We start from the raw sequence: 19,554 nt of genomic DNA, 5'->3' as shown, positions 1-19,554 counted from the left end.
TAATTTGCTCATTACAAGGGTTAGAAAGTGGCCATTAGATTAAAAACCTAATTCAGAAGGTCTATACCTCTGGTTTTATCTTGTAGTCTGAAAATCTACAGCCTTTCTTTGTGCCAGGTTCTTCTAGTTTTGAAGTATAGAAGCATATTTTCTTACTCTTTTTGAAAAAAATCACATCAAGTACCAATTCCAAAATAAGACATAAAGCAATAAAATAGGGAAAAAATTAAAAAATAAAAATGCAGAAAAAATAAAACAGAAAAATGAAATTCTCTTGTTTCTATGTGGATACAGAAAATGATGTGTGTCTTGCTATTACTGGTGATAAGAAAGTATACATTTTTGATAAGAAAGAATGTATTTTTGTTATCAGCTTTGGATCATTTTTCACATTCAAGTTAGAAAGCACAACACTGCTGAATGAAAAATGTCCCCTTGAAAAATGTGCAGGATAAACAAGATAACAGGGGTAGCACTTCCGCTAAGTTACTCCAAGGTATTTTACTAAAATTACGCGACAAAGAAACACCTGTTTAGCTACATTTAGGAGGGAAGTAAAGGCAAAAATCTTATGAAATTCCACTACCCCACATTCTTTTCTTCCTATTTCATTGACATATGGTCTGCCTCTCAGGTAATAATGCAAAGGCGCTAGTAGTAGTATTTGCTTCACAAAAATTTTCATTAGTATAAAAAATAGAAACAAAACACAGTTCGCATCAAATGACAGTGGAGTCATAAAAAATGGTAAGGTAGTTTTACATAGGACACACTTGTAGCTAGAAGCATTAGGAGAACCTAACATGTTTTAGAAAACCAAAGTAAACCCACTTATTCTCTTGTTTAATGACAGTGTCATTGCTTATTAAAAAAGCTGAGGATTAGTTGGAATAGTTAAAATGGGCTTGCTCTTTAACACCTGCATTCCCAGTGACCTTGGTAAACCCTAGGCAACTGCAAGGCATGGCTAAGTAATTGCATGAAACATGGTTGATTCAAGTTCCTCTATTTTTTATAAAAATTGCTATTCCTGTATGCTCCTACATAAATTACACCAAACTAGGCATTTGCTACTTGGTCCATAGCGTCCTCAGCACCTCATCCTGACTACTAATCTGAAAAGTTACTTTTTACTTTATTTTCACTCCTTTCCCAGGCAGATATAAACTGTCATTTGGCTTCTCTGTGGAGAGTTCTGTTACAATTTTGTCCATTGTGTCTCCAAGCAGTAAAATATGTTTCTCAGAGTGCACTCTGATGGCACAGGAGCCCAGTGTTCCTGCAGAGCAGCAGGTAGGCACCTGGGCAGCTGGCACACCTGAAAGAAAGGCAGGGCACAGCAGACCGGGGATTTCAGCATGGCACGGAACCAGGAAGCAGCTCCCTTCCCTCAGCTGGCAAATCCTACACCAAACACCCTGCTCATGGAAATCAGGGCTTGGGAGCATGCCCTGGTTCTGCCCAGCTCTCAGTTCCTGCCTCAGGTATAGGTAGCTGTGAAAAAAACCTATAGCCCTTCCCAGCAACACAGGATCTGTTAATCTTCCAAGGCTTCACAAGTTTGTCTTCAGAAACTCATCTGAGCATTGTACTTGGCACTGGCGAGGCCACACCTCAAATCCTGTGTTCAGTTTTGGGCCCCTCACTGAAAGAAAGACACCGAGGTGCTGGAGTGTGTCCAGAGAAAGGCAAGAGAGCTGGGAAAGGTCTGAAGCACAAGTCATGGGAGAGCATCTGAAGGAGTTGAGGGTATTTAGTTTGGACAAAAGGAGGCTCAGGGGAGACCTTATCGCTCTCTACAACTACCTGAAAGGAGGTTGCAGCTAGGTGGGGGTTGGCCTTTTCTCCCAGATAACAAATATTAGGACAAGAGGAAACAGCCTCAAGTTGCACCAGGGGAGGTTTAGATTGGATATTAGGAAATATTTCAAATTGGCTCTCAAGCACTGGAACAGGGTATACAGGGAAATGGTGGAGTCACCATCCCTGGAGGCATTTAAAGGATGTGTAGATGTGACACTTGCTGACATGGTTTAGTGGTGGAATTGGCACGACCACTGGGCTAACATCTGGACTTGATCATCTTAAAACACTTAGGTAGGAAAATAACCTCTACAACTACCCTTGCTGTTAAAATTAGGAAGAGTTTTTAGATGATTTCTGCAGTCAAAAGGGCATCAGGATAGAGAGCAATTGGATGGAGTTCATTGCCACAGCCATATGCCCATCCTCTTTTCTCTTGTCAGCATCTGTATTTGGCTTTTCAGACCTCTGCAGAGTAGTTTTACTCTGCAGTTGTACCACAAAGTAACTTCAACCTCACACCACCTACCTAAGGTCTGTAGCAAATGCCTGGTGAGAAATTCACAAATGAATTAATGACAGTGAAGAGAGAGTAAACAGTCTGCCCCAAGATTGCTCTCTATGAATCATAACTGACCCAGTGCCTTTGCAAACCCTGTAACCTCTTGCAAATTTCTGTCTTTCATAGAAACTTACTATAAAAAGCAAGTAATTTGTCCCATACCCTGTGGGACTGATTTACAAGCCCACTCCACCCCAGTCTCCCAGTTTCAGCAGCAGCAGGTAGGTGCAGTCATCAAAACTCAGTCTGCAAACACTGTGTGAAATTGTAGGTACCCCCAGAGCCCACAGAGGCACACACTCTGAGCAAGTCCTCTATACCCTGACCCACGTCTGGCCTGGTTCACTGCTTTTTTTGTTAGGCTTTCTTTTGGTTACTGAACCTTTTCAAGGATGAACCAAAATAATATTGAGAACTTTTGTCAGTTGTGAATAACGGTATTTAACTCAGTCTGGGGAGAAAAAAAAAATCTTCAATTTGCATACTTTAATTAAGGAATAACAGTAATTAGTTGTTAGTTCAGCACTGAATGGAGGATAATTACTACTTGTCCCTACTCACAAGGAAACGTGCTCCCCAAAACAAGGTCATTTCTTGTTTGTGCCTTTGCATTAATTCAGTTACTCTCTCTCCCTTCCCAGCCCCTGCAAAGCTCCCTGCTCCTGTGTCACACACACACTGGCATGGCATGACCCCAGAGCGCTCCCCAGCAAGAACAATGACACGTCCCTGCTCCACAGACATGCAAGGGCAGGAATACTACTGTTTCATCCCAACAGGCAACTCTAATATTAGTTACAAGGCTGAAGGCACATGCAAAACAACCATCTTGGCATGTCTCGGGTTTTTACTGCGCAGTCATAAACAAATTCTCACCAAAAATGCATAACCTTTTTCTATCACTTGCTTTTCTTTAACAAAAACCTCCTTCCTGTAATTATATTCATGGTAATGATAAACGGTTTTCCATTATCTCTGCAGCTTTGGCTATGCTAGAACATTAGTATACAATGAGAGATAAAGTGCTTTGTCTTTAAATACAAAACTGACTCAAAGATATCCAAGTCCTATCTAAATATAGGTGTTTATTCCTCCAAGTTGTTTACTGCACATAAAATTTTTACGACATAGTGCAAAAGTAAAAACTCCAAAGTTAATTTATATTCATGATTAGCATTGTTGTTGCCTTTCTCCTGGCAAGAAAAAAGAGCACCTCAGGTGTTATCTACAAAGTCAACATTACCAGAAATTACAGTCCTCACAACCCCTGGCGATTAGCTACCAAAAAGCAATGAGACTACAAGAAATATCTTTCCTAGTTTTTTCCCTGAGATATCTTCATATTTCAAATAAAGCATTCATACTGTGGATACAATTAAGCAAACTAGTTTAGAACAATTTCTACATTCAGTATCAAATCCAAAATGCAACACTGGAACTGAGAAACAAAAACACTTTCTGGCTTCCTGAGAAAGATTAAAATTCATCCACTACCAATCCCAAATGATCTTACATACACTCCCTATATCTTCTGCTCTGAATCCTGTCCAAGTGAAGGTCAGCAGATTTTTAATCACTAAATTTTGTATATGAATAAATATCAGTTCTAAAACTAACACCCTCTGTGAAAAATAGCACACTAGAGAGCTACAATATTTGCAGGATTAGATGTCTAGCCTGGACCGTCACAAACGATCCTCTGCCAAGTATTTTAACTGAACTTTGAGGAACAGAAATCCCATTTATTAGAAATCTCACAACAAGGGAAAAGAGTCACCAACTAATGTGCTTCTATCAGCCCAACTACCATCCCCCCCACCCCCGCTGCCTGCAGCACTTAAAGCAGAATAGCCTCTGTCACAACCAAGCACGCTAATACCCGAGAACATTATTGCAAGGGAAAATCCTCTGCGACAGTATCTCACCGCTGAGGAATGTCTCTGGCTCCCCGCACCCAGGCTGAACAAGTCCTCTCTCTTTTCCAGTCCTCTCCGAAGAGCCCACGACCTACCTGTGCGGCAGAGGAGAAGCGCGGGCTCTGACTTCAGCTGTTCCCGAATTAGCTCATTGGGCACTCAGGTAAAACGAGAAGCTCTTACTAGTCTGTACAGCTCCTTCGCCAGAAATATTGCATGAGTCAGCTTTTATCTATCAAAACCCTAAACACAAAGGCTTTACAGAAACCTGATTCACAACTTTCTCGTCGCCTTCTTCCCAGCGCACCGACAGCCTTCGGCATCACTACAAGTTTTAAATGACATATGACATCATGCAATTCAGGGACAGGACAATGGGCATCACCGTGGGTAACTTTAAAATGCACACTTCACTGAGCAACACCCACTAACTTCCATTTTTCCAGGCACAACACTGAGCAAACATCAAATAGAGCCCCCACTTCCACAGCATCTCTTTGCTTGATTTGTAGACAATATTGATAAGCATGTAAAGCAAATAAATAACTTGCCGGTACTGTGAAATTTCTGTGTTTACGTTAGAAACTTCCATGAACTTGCAATATAATGGGACGATCCTGGGAAACAGAAGCATTCTGGATCTTATTCTGCCCTAACATAAACAGGAACAGGCTTTTGCAGAGTGCTTGCAAAGCTTCAGTGGTTTGGGGTTTTTTTCAGGGCAAGAGAAATTAATTTCAGAAGAAAATGTGAAAACCATACCATCAAGTGTTCTGTGCTAAATCACAATGAAGACAAGTAAAAGGAAAAAGAGAAAAAAAAGGAAAAAAAAAGAAAAAAGAAAGAAGAGAAGACAGTGAGAGGAGAAGTAGGAGATATGATGAAAAACAGAAAATGAGAAAAAAGGATATAGGCTGGTGCTAACCTGCTAACCCATGAGAAAGCTGACATCTCCTTTGCCTTCAGAGGGTGTGGCGGCATTTCCATCTTAGAGCTGGGAGGCAAAAGAAGTCAGAAGAGTTCCCAGCTGCTGGCACCACTTTCCAGATGTGCTCTCACAGCTGCATGCTGAAACGCAGCCCACAAAGAGGCATTCTGTCTTTAAAATTATACTTGAAATCCACTACCTATGTCCTTGCACATGACACAGCCTCAGCTTCATTCAGAGTATTCCTCAAGAGCACAGTCCTTGAACAATGCCTTCCAGCAGGAAACTGGAGGTAGAAAAGGAAGCCTTGAGACCATTGGCAAAGCTGTGAAACACTTTGATCTGAACATCAGGGCTCTTGGGGTGAAAGTCCCTTTTACCCAGGCTAAGAGATCAGGTGTTTACAGCCTGCCATGCTGACATCACAGATCATTGAGATATGCTCCCTCCTGTATTCTCTGGATTCTCCCATAGCTTCTGAGGATTTTTTTAATACTTACATATTTACATTAAAAGATCTTTTTGCAAGATCTGTGCAAAATACTTTAGAGTGAGCTACCACATATCTGTAAGTCCTGGACACACTCAAAGGCACAGAATGGACAACACCGGTGCCAAAATTTTCACTACATCTACAGCGCAGCACCCAGCTACTCAAATCACTTGAATATGGCAAATATACCGTATGTTTGCTATGTTCCACACACACACATATTTCTGTCAGGATTTAATGATATACTCCTCTGGACTTCTGCTTCCTCACACCTTGGGTCCACCTTGCCTACAAAGCTTCTATCACCTCCAAGTCAGAGGTTTAAACTAATTCCTGGACAGACCTGTAGAGTATTAACCGGACATAGAGCACTACTTGGTCAATTCTGTGAAGTCCTAAGAAATACAAGTAGTATAAGCAGCTTCATCATTTAGTGGTGACAAAGCTCCTGAACTCTGAAGTCTCAATGACAGAAAGTGTCCTACATCTGTTTCAGTGGGCTGGGTAAGCCCTGCAGTGTGAGCTTCAGCCACTGGTCTGAACTGGCGCAGGGAGCTCTCATGAGCACTCCTGTGGGTGGAGGGAAGAGGGAAACAGAGCTGAGATCCTCACTTTGCTCTGTCTTGGTCTTTCATCTCTGCACACCCACGTCTGACCTTAGCTCTCTCTTCCATCCCCATGTATAAGTCAGCAGAAGCTTCCCCCACACATAAGAATTTCCCCAAGAACACCCCCTCAACCTCCATCACTTTGAACATGCACAGCTCAGAGAGCTGTCAGGGCAGAAGACTGGAAAGCAAAAAGCCTCCTGTTTTACTGATGTGCATCACAAATGAAACAGTATACAGATGTGTCAGAAAAATAATGGGTTTGTCCCACTTCTCATTTTCTGGTATTTCATGCATTTTGTTTATCTGCATTATATTTTAGGTGTTGCATACCTTTCTCTGCCCCATCTCCTGCTTCCTTCTATTGTATGTACAGCGGCATAAGACCACATTTTTAGTATATCAGGATTAAGATTTGAGAAGGGTGACCTGTTTTTATGTTGGAACAAGGCTTTGATTTTTCTAAACTTCAAAAACAAGTGGAGTTTATAGAGATTAAGAATGATGTTATTTTATAGTTCCCAGCTGGCTAAAAATTCACTGAAAAAGAAGTTATCCTCAGCAAAACTTTGGAAAATCACCCCTAACTCAACCACAAGGTACATTCAGGCTAAAGGACACACTGACATCTTCCCTGGAAGTGCAATGTAATGTATTAATAACTCTCTGCAATGCAGTAGCTATTTAATCTGTACACAGTGCTGCAGAGACACCTAACAAAAGGAACGAGCCATCACACGCTGCTGATGTACTGCAACACAAACAGAGCATATGGATCCAATCCTCCATTTCTAGGCCTTTTAGAGTAATTGTTTTGCACCTCCTTGTCAATTTTAAAAGCTAGATTCTCTCTTCTTTAAAAATAATTTTAAAATGGCACAGTTCAATTATTTTCTAAATCAGAGCAAATGAAACTTCAGTGAAGATTTGTAGATGTGAATGCATATGGAGGAATAAAACCCTAGATGACAAGGAGGGGTAATACCCTAGATGACAAGCAATCAAAGCTTTTACATCCTTATCTTTGCTCCTACTGGCATTTAGTGAAGTGTAAGAAATGTGTTTGACATGATGCTGCTTGAATGTTCTAGTACTTTTACACTCAAATGGCTGTGCCAGAATGAAAATCCACATGTAGCCTTCCTTCCACCCAGCACCCCACAGGATCAGGCCTTGCTTCCATGCTACACTGTATCACTGTAACAGTGCTTGGACACCACATTTGATTTTTACTTCTTCCTGAATCAATCTACTGCTCTGGGCAAATGTCCTGTCGAGCCAAGATGTAACACACTACAGTTTTCAACTTCATCTAAGCAACCTAAAGCTGCTCCTAACGTCCATAACTTTTCAAAGCCCACTGCAGCATGAGCACACAGAGGGTCCTGGCTAGGCAGCCAATATAGCACACAACATTTGTTGCTTTACCAAGAACACTGGGAGGTTTTTAAGACTAAAAATTGTTAACTGTCTCCCACTTTAAAGGAGGCAAAATAAACTTTAGAGAGTGAGACACAGTTTCAAAAGAAGGAAACGTAGCATCTATGAATCATTCTTGCTAGTTCCCATGAAAAACTTAATTGTGTGACCCTAAGGAAGACATTCTTTTACAACTCATCTCTTTCAATTTTAATATAACTTGTAACTACAGTATCTAGCACAAATAGATTAATTCTTTTAAACTCATTTTAACAGTTTTTTGTTTGCTTCTGCCTCCAAATTCTCTGTTGACTTACAAATCTTTCCAGTGAAAATCCTGCATGAAGCAAAACACATCTTATAAAAGCCAGTTCTCTGATACAGCAGACAATGTTAGATGCCAAATAGACGTGAGTCTCAGAAGCTTTAAATAATTGATGGTTTTTTTTAAATACAGCTAAACGATGTCTCCCATTTGGTTTCCAGCTAAAGCCACTTACTGGAACCTCCTCTGCACCTCAGGAAGCAACCAGAATTTTGAAACAGAACTGAAATAGTAACAGCAGGCTCCTCCTAACAGATGTTCACATTTACAATGAAATGAAAACTCTCTTCTGTGCTCCCTCTCTTGAATAAAAATGTAAATTGTAGAAAGCAGTGTTCATGTTTACATCTTGGAGAGAAGAATCCTTAAATTCTACAAAGGTTGGAACTAAGACATATTGGTGGTGTGGCTGCACCACAGACTGGCTCTGGCATTTCAAGTCAGTTGTTTTCTTGTGCTCACCCTCCTAAAAGGGAACATTAGGTCTTATTTTTAAGGTGGCATTACAACAGTAAGCTAACAGCTCTTTCAAAAACCCAGTTCAATAGGAAGATATGCAATGACAGTTAAAGGACTCTGGATTTAATAAATTACTGCAGCAGACTTTAACAAAATACAATAATCAGTATTTTGACATCTCTCAAACCTTTAAATGAAAAGAAATAAAAAGAAACCAAGCAGATGTTCAGGTTCAAAGGAGTTTAACATACACTATGCTTCTCACTGTATTGCTTCTACAGCTAAGTGTGGAATTTTACATAAATAAGGTCAAGTAGACTAAGACTGCCAAATGGCAGTGAAATAACTGGTCACAGCAGAAAAATCAAAGGTGTCTTGTTGCTGCCACAAACACCAGATCCTTAAAAATGTAGCCACCTCAAATCTTCATTTTTTATTTTCTACTGATGACTCTATCACATCAGGACTGCCATTTACCTTGATTTGGTCCTTCCAAATTACCCCTTGGAGCGTGGGGAGAACATCTGCGTTTTTAAATTATGGGAATCATGTTTTACACCTTTCCTCTCAATGTCCTTGCCTTGTTGCAATACAGAGAAAATACAATGCTACATGAAAATGAAACTTCCCTTCCTTGTCATTCCCTTCCCTTCCCTGCCTTGTCAGCTTTTCAGGCATGATTATGAAAGCCACTCTAATAGATCCATGTTTGTGATGAACACGTCTTCACAATGCTTTCAGAGTTGCCTGAAGGCCCTTCTGCAGCATCTACAATACTCCCTACTACTTCTTTGCTGTTATTTCATGAAGACAAACCCTTGAGTGCAAAATTCCTATCCCAACAAGCAATACTTTCCTTAGAGTTTTTGTATTCAAGAAGCAAAGCGTGAATTGAGATTGAAATCTCTGCAATGTCAGTGTACAGAGCAGTGCAGCCTCTGCACCCATATGCAGATGGTGTTAATGCCTGCAACACCTATTGACATATCAGAATTCAAGATTAACAGTGACAACAATCACACTTCAGAAGCCACGGGGCAAGAAGCAGATTAGAGGCCCAGAATTGGTTACAGAGAACATTTGGTGCATAATTCACAGCAACTGACTTCCTGAGTCATAAGCCTTTCTCTGTGCTTTCTTATCAGAGCAATAAAAAGCTTAATTTGAACCAGACAGTCACTTTATTAAAGCTATATATATGGCAGAATCCCTGTGCCTTCTTTACCAACAGCTACAGAAAAATAATCCTATTGACTTCAAAGCATCAAAATTCTCTAACATTCCTATTCAAGGGTATATCCATTGAATTTTATAGACATGTAACACCATACAAAGAGAGTCAGTTAAAAAAGGGATCTTCAGATTTCTTCTGACCATTGGATTTATTATGCAATTTTTTGTCAACCTGGAGGAAAAAAACAACCCTGACAAATGCAAACGAGAGAGGGGCATGAAGCCTCTTAAAAATGTACCACTTTGTGGTTCACAGCAAAGTAGCTGAAATTTAAAACATTCATGAAAAGACATCAGATAACAACTGTGTGCTACCCTCCTTCTGCTTTTCTGGCTTTTAAAGCCAGTACCATTTTACTTCTTGTTTGCAGCCTTCAAGCACTTCTATATAACCCAGTTTTTAGAGTTCTTGTTAACTACAATAAACAACATGTAAACCCATTGGTATTCAGTAAACAGCTCAGATGAATCTTCTCAGTGATTAGATCAGAGACAGGGAAAACAAAAACTTAGACTCCTATTTAAATCCAGTTAGTACAGCTAAAGCAGTTATTTTTCTCAGATTTTTCCTTTGCATTTTATATTTCTTCCAGACAGGGACATTCAGTCCCACCATTTTCCTTGTTTGGGTTTTCCACTTGCTTGTTTTCTATGAGAAAGAAGTAGCAAATCCTTCCTTTTTAAAATATTAGAGCTAGAATCCAAATCAAATTCTCAAATCTAAAACACACAGACTGGACTTGGAGAAACTTGGTCACAAAGGCCAATTTTGTGGTCTAAGACAGGTGAGGGTAGGGGCTGAGGAGGAGACGTTGTATTAACTCTGTGGTGGAACTGCAAGATTTTCCCAACAAGCCATACTAAACCCCAATTCTTTTTGTTATTCCTGTTTATAGAGAGAACATCAGAGCTTTCTCAACTCCCTGCCCTACACACATGGGAACTTACAAGGTAATTCACTTAAGAGACATTCTCATGACTTATCTAGAGTCTCTCTTCATTTAAAAAACACCCAAACCCCCACACAGCTAAACATTTCTCTTCTTCCAAAACCTGTGACCAAATTTAGACCACTGAGCTGTAAATCCTCAATGAAATAACTTCTGTTATATCCACGCTTTTCCTTAATTTCAAATGTCGCCTTCCAGCTTCCCTCAGGGAAAGCTTTCACTTAACATTCAAACATGAAACCCATCATGAGGGGGAAAAAAAAAATCCTTCCCCTCTCTTTCATGCTCTCCCACGGGCACACTGCTGAGCAGTGGATCCCTGCAGGGGACTTGCCACAGACGAGCACAAAGCTGGTAGAGCGGAGGAGCCCTGAGGAATGGCCAACTGCCCCCAGCCTTCTCCCAGCCCTCCGACAAGGAGGCTACAAGCTGAAAATCAGTTTCCCTTGGTCTGCCCTGACATCCCCAGCGCCCCGAGACTCTTCCCAGCTGAACAATGCTGCGCATTCACTATTGAGCTCCGAGGCGCAGGGACACCGAGAGGCCGCTCCACGGGCATTGTTCCACGGCCTGCAGCCGGTCACCACAGCTATTAGCTGGCGTGCTCACTTTTCAAACCCTCATCTCTTTGGAAACCCTGACTAGCATTGTTTTATTACAAAGAGGCACAGGTTAAAAGAAGTTTAGCTGGGCGATTCCCTACTCTTCCCTCTCTGGCATTACTTAAAAAGTATGACTCACATAGGCAGAATTTCATTAAGAAGCATTCACTTTTACATTTATATAGAAATTCCGTCACTATTGAAGCGTTCCCTTAACAAAGATTTTGACAAAAGATTTGTGAAGTTTTTTTTTTTTAATTAAGTCAGTAAGAGAATGCAAACAGATGGCCAGCCATAACAATTTAGTAAGATGATAAAATTATTTGCAAGCCGGCTCAGTTCAAGTAACTTTATTCAGCAAAAGAGAAGGATGGTTGGTTTACTCAATTTTTTCTTCTTTTGCACTGATTTCTAAATATAGCCATGGATGAAATCAGCTGTCCTTATTTCTGTATCCAAAACCATGTATCTCTTAATACCACAGGCCATAAGAACGGCAATATTCTTTGCCAGACCAAGTAGCAGGAGAGTACAAGTCCCTTTTACAATTGATCAGTATCACTTAACAGAGCAGCAAAAGATACTAAAATTTCCTCTTCAATGATTTTTCAATTAATACATGTTCTTTATAATGTAAAACTAATGGACTTGAAACACTTCAAACCTTTAAACTATGCACAGACCCTGCCAATTACAAATTCATTGCAAAATATTTTGACGGTTACAAAAACAACCTGGGAGAAACATTCCCCTCCTGACGAAATTACAGCAAAGTTCTTTGAAAATAATGACAAAGGCATCTTGCACTGAAGGCCTGAACACTTCATAGCAAGAATAGCCAAAGTGACTGTGGTCATATTGCTGTCTTTTCATGGCAATTGTTACAGCTAATCTTGACTCAGAAAAATGCAACATCAAAAACTGAAGAGTGCCACAGCTAAACTGTGACATGAACGTGCACATTGATGGAAAGAAGAAAAGCTGCCAATGGATTGCCATGGGTAAGAGATCTTCAATGGCAAAATTACCAGAGAGAGACTGGTAAAAAGCATCTCCCAACAAGCACAGCACACATCTACTGAAGTTATGAAGAAGAGGCTTCAATATCCATAATCCCCTTTGCGGTGTAATAACATGAAGTCATTTGTAAGATTCAATGAACAGCACTGACACAAACTGTTTCTAGAAGTATCTGTCCGAGGATTGTACAAAATCTAAATCTGTTTGATCACTACATTGATTGATGTATGTTGGATATGTGATTTATTTAGAACTCGTTCATACCCAGGGAAAAAAAGAAGAGCATTCAAAAAAAAAATCCTGATACAGCTGGTAATTTATTGATAATACTTTTGCATCTGCCAATAACTCTACAATGGAAGAATACTGCACAGGGAGAAATGTGAGAGGATGAAAGCCCAGGAAAGCAAGAACAGAATGCCTAGCCACTCAATACTGTTTGCCAGTCACCACTGCCAATTTGTAAGATTCTGATTTGCCATCCTCCATTTTATTGATTTTCTTAGCAGTCACAATAACACTGACATACAGGGATGGGAGCAAACTAGTATCATAGGGATTTGCCAGATTTGTAAGTTGAAGGATCATGAGGTTTTTCATTACCAAGATCTATTTACTATGAAAAGGATAGTTCAAACTCCAAGCCTCACTATGCCAGCACTATCTCTCACATCCAAAGGTGGCAAGAAGCATATTTAAGATAAAAAACCTGATAATCACCATTAGCAAACAGGAAAACAATTATGCAGTATGCACTGAGTGTGTTATACTGGAGCCCACCATTCCCCCCTCCCCCAGCCCCTGTATTGACACTCCTTCTTCTTATGTTTGCTTTCCTCTTTTCAGACTAACACGGTTGGTTTAGGAACATATCACTGATACCCGTGGTTCTGCTTTGAGCCTGAAATATTACTCTGCACATAGTGATGTAGCTAGGAATCCCTCCTTAGCACTCACATTTGCCCCTTTCATTTATCCCCTTTGTTACAGACATGAATGGGTGTGGGCAGTGACAGCTTATACTTCGCACAAATAAAGGTAATTCACTATGCAACTCCACATTCTCATCTGAAATAGATTCATTTTAAAGAGGGGAAAACAAAAAAAAAAAAAAAAAGAAAGAAAAGAAGAAACCTTTGGACTTGCCAAAGCAGTACAGAAGGGTTGTACATGCAGCATGTCAGGGTTTTCAAATTTCTAAAGTGCTTAGACATGGACTTTTTCCAGGTGAGTTTTAAGGAAACATTTACTGTATTTAAATCAGAAGCTAAAATAGCCACCCTACTAAAATATGGGGGGGGGGGGGGGGGGGGGGGGGGGGAATCATACTTTTCATGAGTAATTAGTTATCAGTAACTCATGAGAATAGTGTTTTACATACTTAGAAGACAAGCTTTGTTTTTGTCTGCATAACCCAGAGGTGATGCTGCAGTGTCTGCCATCAGCCCTGAGCTAGGGCATAGCTGGCTCTCTACCACAGACTCCCAGTCCCACTGGCAACAGAAGCCTCAGCCAGTGCCTCTGTAGGGTCCAGAACAGGACTGCATCCATTCTGATACTTTTGCTGCTGTAGATAGACCCTTGACTGTTCTTCAGTTTAGTGCAGAAGCCATCTCACACGTGCTTATAGCACATGTAATCACTGTGGTGTCCTTTGGCACTGCAACACATGCAGATATGGTTTTTATGACATAAGGAGAGGAAAAAACCTTTCAACTTTATATTTTATATATATAAGGCATAAATATGTCCATAATAATCATCTGTTGCCAGATGATACACCTTGTTTTGAGAAAGAAGGACAAAGCTGGAGCTGTTGTCACAATTACAGCTCTCCACTCTTACTGGAAAAACACAGGCAAGGTTAAATAGTTTTGATATAATGGTTATGATTTCTAAGTGTGATAAAAGTAGGACTGGCACTGAGTTGCTAAAGCCTGAAGGTTTGATAGATGTAACACTATGAGACAATGAGACAGAAGACAGATAGAACTACTTCTTTCTTCAGCACCTACATGCACCATCAACTTGGGACACTCCTGAGGCTGGGGTCAGCCATGAGAAAATACTTAGTGTGCAGACCCTGTCAATTGATTCCTTTCCAAATGCTTTAAACTCCTGCATTTCCCTGCTTGTTACAACAGCAAGGGCATTTTAGCAACTTCACACAGGGCTCTTTGGTCTTGACTTTTCAGACCTGCCTCACTTGCCACATGAACAGAAGGAAAACATAGTTGCGACTTTGTTGAGCCTCCTTTTACAGTGGAGAATCAGCGGCCTAAACTATTTGCAAATCAATTTTACAGTCATATGTCCAAGAAATGTGAATAAAACTTTTAAAAACTAACTTTTTGCTACGCCACATGAAAACTCAACATAGAACCGCATGAAGGAAGAAGAGGGTCTCTTTTTTTCTAGTGTGCAAAAATCTTGTGGAAACCTGTAGGTTTAAAAACCCCTCACTGCCTTGGGCTCAGTTTACACTCTGGTCATAACAGGAGATGTTTCCTTCTGTAGTTGTTACTCTATACTTCAATTCCCCATCACAAACAGCCAGGCTTGTAAAAACAGACATGTCAAAAGGTTAAGAAATGAACAAATAGATTTTCCCCAGCTGTAGGAAAGTAGCTGACAAACCCAACCTTTTGGATCTCAAGAAAAAAGTTTATACTAAATGTCTGGTATTGATTTAAAATGGAAATAAAGGAGCAGATTAAATTAATTTACCAAAACAAGTAAGCAACTGCATGAGGAAATATCTTCTCTTTGAGAAAACTAGATGATCTTTAAGTAGGAAGAAAAGCATCTTAAGAGATTAATGATCTGGTGTGTGCATTACCAAAGCAAAATCCATTATAAAAAATACCCTGTTTAAGTGAGCATTATTGAAATATTAACTAGAGCATATTAGTAATAATCATGTATCAGCATAAAGGTGGTTCAGCAGGGACTAAAAACATTTTACTCATCTATTCCAGAGGTTTTATCAAATTTGTAATGCTCCTGAATATTTGATACTTTGCTTTCAACATTTGGCTTTTATAAAGGATGCAACATTATCTGTATTTTTTCCTCTGCTTACAGCCTTTAAACCCAAAGAAGACTTAAACAGAAAGTTACCTTCTTCTGCAGGGTGGGGAAAGGGATTTCCTAAAGCCTTTCTTTTCTCCTCTTTCCTCTCCACCCTCCAGTAAATGAAATTAAAGGTCAGTAAGTATTCAGTGCAGTGGAAAGCCCCAGGTTACAAAAATAAATGAATTACAAAAAGCTCTCCAAGATTACAGTAACTGGATATGTATTCTCTAGACTATTCCCAAAACCCAGACATGGCTGTGGAAATGCACAAAGTATCTGACATTGCTAGCAAACATGATTAAAGTATGTTTATATGCATTGCAAAAAAAATCCACACCGTACACAGGAAAAACATACCTCCCCAAATTTTTGCTCTTGTCATTCAAGACATTAATCCCTGAAAGAAACAGTAACACAATGCATTTTCCATCTGCTATCTTTATGTCTGTACTCTAAAGGCAGAGGAAAAATGTATCTTTAAAAATATTTTCTTAATAAATAGTCTTTAAATATTTTCTTATTCCTTTTGACAGGCTGTAATGAAACAGTTATCTAATTAAAATCCATGCAAGAGGATTAAATGCTAACATAAGGATAGAACTTACAGAAAAATACATTTATGATGTAATTTTCAGACAAGTTCAGTCTCAGAGCACTCTAAGGGAGTCACTTTAAATCCCTGTTAAGCCCACTGGTGGGCTTGCCTGTCTCCTCTCACTCTGGATCACCCACCCTTCAAGCCCACTAAGAGCTCACTCCAGCAGTAATGGTCCTGTGGACACTCCCTTTCACCTGCACCAGGCTTCTGCTCTAGCTGGGCAGCTGCAGGACTGTTCCTGCCATAGGGAGGGAGTGACCAGAGCACATGGCCCAGGGGTTACAGGGGAAGGAGGAATTATCCCCTCTGTCACTGCACCAGAGCTTTCTCTGTGTTTGGAAACCTCAGGGAGAACAAAGGAATCTGCACTCTGGAGCTGCGCCAAAAACCAGGCTAAGCTGCCCCAAAGACTGGACAGATGGTTTTTGCAGGTTCAACTAGAAAACATGCCCATGCCCTTGCCTATCAAAGGACCTCTGGGGAGGTGTTGTGGGTTATTAAAAAGCATAAGAACCAGATGACAGACAGGCAAACTGACAGACCATATCCTCCTTATGTCCACATTTAAATACAGACTTTGGGTTCAGGCATGCAGTGTCGTTGAATAAACTGGAATTAAGAAATCTACCGACATGTGTGTGTGTGTGTCTGTGTGCATGTGTGTGTGTGAAGAAATGCACACATGGCACATTAGTTTCTGGATAGGCATTGCTTCGTGTCAACTGATTCAAACAAAACCAAGTTGCAGTAAGCCTCAATAATTTCAGATGTACATTTTGGGACCTCCTGTCCCTTTTAGAGATAGTTCCTTTGGAGAGTGTTAAATATATCCTTTTCCTTTCTTCCCAAATTCTCCCACAACAAGTAGAGTTTCACTTCAATCCATCCTTTGTAGATCACCTACATGGAGGCCAAGACATGCAAGTGTCTTATTTTGAACCATAGAAAGGTAAATTGTTGAACTTAGAAAGTCAGCAAGCTAAAGGAAAAAGGCCTCTGGAAAGCATTTTTCTCCTATAGCTATCAACTTCTAGAGAGAGCAAATCTTTCAGTCACTAAAGGAAACTAGAATGATATGTGAGGCTATGATCTCCTTAACCTTTAACTAAAGACAACAACTACTTGTGTTTTCACATGTGTCTGCACATCACACGTCTGCAAATCAATCTCTAGAGATAAAACAATATCAGCAGTGACAGGAATAGGATATTATGCTGACACCCAAAATAAAAAAAAAAGACTTTGCACTTCTATGGTTTATGTATAAACACATCATGAAGCATCTCTAAAACATTTCAAGTCTGAGTTTCTCTCTGTATTTTCTGCTTCTTTTCCCCCATCTCAAAGAGAAATGGCAAATGAAACATCCAGAAATAATGTATTTTGGGTTGTAACACAGCTTTTCATTCTTATACAGCGACGTAAACCCATACAAAATGCAATTACCATGATGATCAAATCAGCCCCACAGCATTTAACATTTGTCACTCAGGTAGTGAATTAAAGACATGCAGGTGCTTGCTGAGATGAAGAAACACATGCACACAGAGATGGAGCAGCTTCAATGGCCACAGTGACTGGTCATCACAGCAATGCTCAACTCAATGACCAATTCAGAAAAGACCTTCCTCTCAAAATTTTGCCACAAAAATACAAGGCGTCACTATTTGTCATTTTTCCTGCTATTTCGTTCTTAGAAATTAGCTTACCTTAGAAATTAATTGAAATAGCACAATAAATCTTCTATTTTAAATGACTCAACACTCAATGCTTATTGCACTACATTGTACAGCTGCTACATGAAAAGAAAAAATTAACCAAAAAAATGCCATACATAGTTTTACAGAACAGTATTATCAAAAATTTAGAAAATATTCTGGTTTTAAGATCTTATAAGAACTCTAAATATTGGTGAAAACTTTTAGAGGAAGACAGAAAAGGTGAAAAAAATAGGAAAAGCTTACCCCAAAAAACTCTTCCAACAGCAAATGCAGATTCATTTTCTCTGGAAGCATAACTATATACACCATACAGCCCAATTTAGCCAAGAAATAGCAGATAATTAGGTACTGTGCTTCTCAAATATCCTAGAAATGTTATTGTCCAGAAACACACTTGCAAAGTGAGCCCTCCACCCCACCCCGCCGTGATTACTCGTGCACATGTGCAGGTGAGTAACTGGTCACTCTCCTGGAGACCTTCAGCACAGGATTAACAAGCAGCTAAGAGCCATCCTTTAATTCCAATTTCAAAACTGCAGTTTTGATACTTTGCTGGACATCTGCCATCACTGCAGGCTTCAAAGAGGAATGAAGCTAAACAAAAAAAAAAAAAAAAAGCAAAGCGTATTTCATTCTTTCGGGTAAGTTCTTTTTCCCTGTCTGCAGCATCTTCAGCCTCCTCGGGGAGTGCATTTATTCCACCACCAGTTTTACATTCCAATTCCAGAGAGCTGCAGGCACAGCAAGCAGTATCTTTCGATTATTTAAGTTTGGGAGTCCTCCAGGATTCTTCTCCATAAGCTGTCTGGGAAATGCTGCTTGATAAATTCACACCATGTTTAGGACTCAAGCTCCTTGTACAGACTGCCAGAAAGGACTTTTCTAAACAGTAACATCCCCACCACACGCCACAATCCACATCACCAACCTAAACCCATATAATCTGGCAAGAGAAATAGGAAGAAAAATCCAATTTTCTGCCAAAAGAAAATAAATTAGTTGTATATTAAATTAATTATGATAAGTTAAGGACTAAAGCAGAACCTTCTCAAACTTCTGAAGTGCACATCTTTACATATACAACATCTCTTTCTTTATTCTCCCTTCTAGACACATGCTTAAATTACTGAAGTTACCAAGCAGCACCAAAGCCACAGTAGACATCTCTTTACTGGAAACAGACTAAAATGTATCAGCCTAACTTCTTTTCCATGGTGTGCATGAACACTAAATTTTCTTCTCTTCAAACACAGTCACGGAAAGACAGAGTTGTTTTCCATTTTGTTTGTTTTGGGGGTTTTAATTATTAATATTGTAAGTACTATCTTTTCCTAATCCAAAACTGAAAGCTTGCAAATCTTTAGAAAGAGTGGAAACAACAGGAAAAGAGAGAAAACACTACTGCCATGTAGCTATGTAAGCAAGAGTCTTTCTTTTTTTCTAAGATTATTTTGGACAAAAACACATATGGTAAATGGTACTGCTTGCTAGCAAAGCTACACTAATTCACACGCTAATTTCATGAGGTCAGTTTCACACATAAATAAGGTTTGTAGATAAGCAAAGGGTAGAGCACTGTGCATAATAAGGAACCCGCACTGACGTTTGAACAATCAACTCTAGCCCTTTAAAGAGTACAAGAGTTTAGGTCGCAGAAGTGTCAATTAGCTGTTTGAAGGGCAGGGCGCGCCAGATGTGCAATCACCACATGTTCTAAAGCACCTATTATTGCTCACTATCACTGGCTGTGCTCACTACAGCTTGTATTATCAGTAATACAATGCACGCCTCAGTAAAGTTGTTCATAAAGAGTCAAAATACTACTTGAAGTTATCCTAGCAT

General features: G+C 39.8%; 1 protein-coding gene across 5 annotated transcripts in view; it reads right to left on the bottom strand.

Moving 5' to 3' along the window:
• The window catches only part of PLEKHG1 (pleckstrin homology and RhoGEF domain containing G1), a 126,545-nt gene that overhangs the window by 48,152 nt on the left and 58,839 nt on the right, over positions 1–19,554 (bottom strand). The window contains exon 1 of one of the 5 annotated variants that reach the window (XM_038133600.1): positions 4,377–4,677. The exons of 3 other annotated variants lie outside the window; for them this stretch is intronic. The gene's annotated coding sequence lies outside the window, so the exon portion shown is untranslated. One more of the 5 variants, XM_038133599.1, reaches the window with a different exon arrangement.

This window comes from Motacilla alba, chromosome 3, assembly GCF_015832195.1.
Source record: "Motacilla alba alba isolate MOTALB_02 chromosome 3, Motacilla_alba_V1.0_pri, whole genome shotgun sequence".
NCBI classification, from domain to species: Eukaryota; Metazoa; Chordata; class Aves; order Passeriformes; family Motacillidae; genus Motacilla; species Motacilla alba.
Note: the sequence above shows the minus strand (reverse complement) of the source record. Positions and strands in the feature narration are given on the sequence as shown.